This window comes from Micropterus salmoides, unplaced genomic scaffold, assembly GCF_014851395.1.
Source record: "Micropterus salmoides isolate LMB-PRFRI ecotype aquatic unplaced genomic scaffold, ASM1485139v1 Ms_hic_scaffold_9, whole genome shotgun sequence".
In the NCBI taxonomy this organism is placed as follows: Eukaryota; Metazoa; Chordata; class Actinopteri; order Centrarchiformes; family Centrarchidae; genus Micropterus; species Micropterus salmoides.
In genome coordinates this window covers 12,418,851-12,424,268 of record NW_024044681.1, presented here as the reverse complement: position 1 = coordinate 12,424,268, position 5,418 = coordinate 12,418,851, and the positions used below count along the sequence as shown (strand labels likewise).

The 5,418-nt window shown below is 35.8% G+C and overlaps 1 long non-coding RNA gene across 1 annotated transcript; it reads right to left on the bottom strand.

Annotated features, from left to right (window-relative positions):
- Positions 1-379: 379 nt before the first annotated feature.
- On the bottom strand, positions 380-4,475 carry LOC119894879. The gene is made up of 4 exons (XR_005442991.1): positions 4,435-4,475; positions 3,897-4,018; positions 1,416-1,814; positions 380-958 (listed from the first exon to the last, which is right to left on the bottom strand). It is a non-coding gene; the product is annotated as an uncharacterized LOC119894879 (long non-coding RNA).
- Between the last annotated feature and the right edge of the window lie 943 nt (positions 4,476-5,418).

Here is a 5,418-nt window from a genome sequence, read left to right as displayed (position 1 = left end):
GCAAGCTCCATCCATAAAGTGCGATTGAAAGCTTAAGAAAAAGTCAGTAAGTGATCTTTCACATAAGATTTTCCTAAACTACAATTTACAATGTCAAGAATGAACGTTAAGTTCCACCACCACTGAACTGATGCAATGAACTGAGCCCACTTGGAAAGTTTCTTTATGATGTGTTGCAACCACTAATCTTGTTTGTTTTTTGTGACTACGCACATATTGTACTGTAACCTCATTACACTCATAAAATGAACAAACAATTCAGGTTTAAAGGGAAGTACAGGTACTTATATAATCAAAACCTGGACTTTACCCAGAGAGCTTGAGCTATTTTTATATTATAAAGATGTAATTGAATGTCACAGGTGTCAATTAAGAAAAATACGGGGAACAGTTCTTTATTTAAATGTGAATTTGATGTGAATACAGAATTTGGGTATAAAAGCCCAGTTACTGATTAAAAAATAATGTCATCAGTATTGAACTAGCTGCACATTTTACACACACCATGCACTCTTTAAATCCAAAAGACCAAAGTAATCCGATATGTAAGACATTGTAAAAAAAAAAAATTAAAATCAAACACAATTGAACCCAGGCAATTTAATCCATTAGACAAGGAGTTTCCACTATAGTTTACACTAAAAGTATATTGCATATTTCATTGTAGTCTTTTGATCCACCAAAGTTTACTTCCTGACCTACAGCCAGACAACATTCAAATGTTTTCCTTTTATGTCTTCCTCTGGGCCCATGACATCCTTATCATATTACATATATAATGTTATTCTACATATATAATGTTGAGCCTTTCAAACATTTGGAGTTTTTTATTCTTCAGTTAACACGGTCTGGATTTCATCTATTTGTGCTTACAACCCATAACTATTTATACCCTTGTATGGCAATAATTGATTTCAGATCCTCCCAGTGTACTTCAGCGCACCAAATATACCACCACCTGGAAAAAAAACAAAACAAAAATGCTTTTTAATGCTCATCATCTTCAACAGGAGTTTGAAGCAGTTACACTTTGAACTGGTAACTATTTTTCCTTTAACAGAACTTAGGTTTTCTAAGCTGGAGCAGTTGTCCACTGTGTTTCAGTTTTACAGCTGTGAGCAGCTCCTCCATTTACATGGTGTGCTGCACTTTTGCTATAAATGTGTCATAAAAACCTGATTCTGAATGATTCTTCTTTTTTCAAGTGTGAATCAAAATACGATTAGTATATAACACTTAATTGGGTAGTATGCAAGTCACTTTCAGCAAGGGGGCAACAGTGCCAAGAAATACTGTCTTGTCCATGTATTGTTCAATATCAAATCTCCAGTCCATCATTGTTAATGGATAACAAAATAAAATGTAAATGAGTAAGCGGAAATTAGGTATCATGTAAAGGTGTGTATTGTACCCACCAACAGCAGCCACCCCAGCAATAGAGCCAACGGTAATACCGGCTATAGCACCAGATGAAAGTCCTCCCACAGGCTCAGTTTCTAGAGGAGTGGTGCTGGGTTTGTTTGTAGTTGTAGCTGTTGCATTTGTGGAAGTGGTAGCTGGACCAGTTGTGGAAGTGGTAGCTGGACCAGTTGTGGAAGTGGTAGCTGGACCAGTGGTAGCTGGACCACTTGTGGAAGTGTTAGCTGGACCAGTGGTAGCTGGACCACTTGTGGAAGTGATAGCTGGACCAGTGATAGCTGGACCACTTGTGGAAGCGGTGGATGGAAGAGTTGTGGTCGTGGGATTCATGGTAGTTGGTAGAGATTCGGTAATTTGAGGAGCCTGTGTTGAGTTTGCCACTACACACAGGACAACTATGTCAGGAAAAGCAAAAAGGCAGAAAAGGGTTAAAGTAGAGTCATTAACATGTTCCCTATACAGTGTGATAACACTTTAAAAAGTTCTGACTTCATCTCAACTTTTATTGAGTTAAATCTTTATTTTTAGTGCTGATTTAGGTAATTTTATCAACATTTGTAAACTATCCAAATGTTTGCTGTAATTTCAGATGCAATATTGTGAACAAGTTTTTTTTAGTTAATTATAATCTGCAGTATTTATAGAGCAATTTAGTATTCAAGAGTAGTGAAGAGTGGTTTTCATTGTATGTGAAAGAACTACATGTTTGACCTAATCTTTGACACAATACCACCATTCAGAAAGACTGAAAACATGTATGAGTCGGAAATTATGACTTTTATCTATCCATCTGTCACCAACCATTGGAAAATCCTACAACAATAGTCCACACCAGAACCTTTGCAATTTTCACAATAAACATAAACTAGTTTACTGCAATAGTACATACTCATAAAGGTCATTAAATTGTATCATAAATGAATCATTCATTATTTATTACATTCTTCCATCACAAATTATATTCCAACACCATGAAATGGATTCCTCTCCTGCTAAATCAAATCATCATCATAATCATACCATCAAATGAAAGGTCAGCTAATGGTTACGCTGAGCAAAGTACAACATCTTTGGATAAGATTTTGTATTTCTCAATCAAATAAACAGTTAATAGCTAGGTTTCATCTTTTAATCTAATCTATTTTTTTATACTCAAAATAGAATTTTATTTGTCATAACATAGCAAATAAAACTTAGCCAACAAAGGTAAAGGTTATTCTCCATTTCCTCTTCACAGTTTATTGCACAGCACATATTTTAATTACTTGAAACATGTCCCAGTGATCCAGGTCATAATTATCCCAGGAAGGTTAAAAGTCTACCAAGTGTAGTTGCCCCTGATTTAAACTTCCTTTGATTACTTAAAATAACTAAACAACTAAAGAAGTTGTCACCATCAACCCTCTGCTCATATCTTGTGACAGTTTTGTATTTAGAGATCCTTAAATTAACAAGTTTTAGTCCATTGATGTAATTTCCACAGAGGCACCATTGTAAAAAAATTTTATTTGGTACCACTTTGTTATAAGGCACCCTTTATATAGATGTTGTTGTATGTATTATGTTGTAACCAATGCTTTGTAAATCAGTCTCTAATCTGTAATCTTTCTGGTACGAGTGGCTGGACCTATTGAGCACTTACCTATTTTAGCTTCATTACACTGGCTCCCAGTATGTTTTAGAATTGACTTTAAAATTCTATTGATCACTTTTAAAGCTCTTCATGGCCTCTCGCCTTGTTATATTTCTGAACTTTTAGTCCCATACACACCAGCACGTACCTTGAGATCCTCGGGCAGAGGTCGGTTGTCTGTTCCAGAGTCTCGACAGAAAACTAAAGGGGACAGAGCGTTTGCTGTCAGGGCCCCGAGGCTCTGGAACAGCCTGCCCGAGGAAATCAGGTCGCCTGAGTCAGTGAACTCTTTTAAGTCCCTTCTTAAAACATACTTTTATAGGAGAGCCTTTCCCGATCTTATTTGACTTTATTTTATCCCTTTTATTTTATTCTATTTTACTAATTTTATATTTATCTTAAACGTGTATTTTAGTCTTTTCTTTATCTAGTATTGTTTTTGTATTATTGTTTTTGGATATTATTGTTTTTAGGGTATTATTGTCTTTACACTTGTTAAAGCACTTTGTAACTTGTTTTTGAAAAGTGCTCTACAAATAAAGATTATTATTATTATTACCCTCTATAAATCAAAATATATTTGTTAACACTTACAAATGCAGATAATGTATTATAATGTATACTTTCATTCTGACGTTATTAGAAAGATAGAAACCCATGAACATGTACTAATGGATCGACAGAATTTATAAATACATTATTACCAAATTCAAAGGATAAACACCAACAAACTGGCAAAAAATGTGTCCTTAATAATGGCTTAAAATTGTACCAAGAATTCTTGTGTACACATTACATCGGTCAGACAACTAGTAAATATGAACAATATGGATATAATCTATACCTGTGCCAAGAAGGCAAAGAGTCAGTACAGGACGATTCACTTGCATTGTTAAATGTCAGTACCACCAAAACAGGGAGTAAATCGGTGTCTTGAAAATGCTCTTTTGATTGTGAGCTGTTCTGCTGGAAACACAAAAGCACAAACACACATTTGTAATAATATGTAATGTAATGTGTAATATGTTCTGGTTCCTATCTGCGACATTACACCTTATGTAACTTTCCTGGGTCACAAAGAGGAAATACAATCCTAACCTAAGTAGTATCAAAGAGTAAGTAGTATCAAAATAACATAAACGATGTGTGAGAATAATCTTTTCAGACAAAAATGAATGCCATTCTGAAAGAAATGAAACTTTTCTTAATATCTGTGCTTAACCGCCACGGATTTTGAGCATGCAGTATTCATTAAAATTGGCACAAAGATAGCCTACTCATGTTTGTAAAAATAGATTTATCTATGCTGTGTGCTAAGGAAAATTAAAAGATTACCTCTAACAGATTTAAGAAAACTTCATGAGAAAAGCTTCACTTCTTACCCGAAAGGTTGTCAATGACTTTCTTCTTTTCCCGTAAGACCAGAGGCTATTCCCAGACACCTGCTTTTATGACCCCCTTATGACACCACCCCATCTTCTCTAGCCCTCCCATTTGTATGTGTGTACGTATGTGTTTGTGCTGTAATACATCACCCATCACATCAAGTTCAGATAGGAACACAATGTATGTATTGATTTAATAGGTTTATTAATGTTTACCACAGGGCTATATTTTTTTTTTATGGCTCACTCGCTGCTGCACATTCAGTAGACATTGTTCAGGACATGATGCATTGGGGAGAAAAAAAACATTAGTAGCAGCCTGATGGGAAGATAAGTGTGAGTGAATGAGGACATGTGAAGGATCTGACTACTTAACTTTAACCTATGAACAGGAAGAGAAATAATCCCCCATGAAAACTCTGTCAAAGCTCTCTGCATCTTGGTCCGATACTGTCATAACTAGAAAATTGCAGCATCAGCCACTTGATGTTGAAAGGCACTATAAAATGTTCTCCTGGCGATAGAGACAACATGTCAGATAAGGTTCATATGGGTCATTTATTGTCGAAGGCAATGACAAATTATCCATTTTATTGTTTAGTTTGGAGCACTTGCAAAAACAACAGCAATTCTCTCCTCCACCAAGTTAGCTTGTAGAAAGTAACACTACCAGGATTTGTAGGAGAGTTGTACAGAAAATGTATAAAAATACACCACATACAAGGCCATAGACTATAGGAACACTTACAGGGTGAATTGTTCTCTTGCAGTTGTTTGCACCGGTTTCCTTTAGCTTGTCCTTGAGTCAACAGCTTAAACTAGCCAGCTAGCATCAGTAGCTGGAACAATGAAGATTGATCCAGCCTATAGAAAAACAAGGTAGCTGTCTCAACGTCCTTCGGTTTGCTCTGCTTGGTGAGCTGTGCACCAGACTGTAGCTGAAAACACACTGACTCCCCAGCACAGAAGCATGCCATTTAC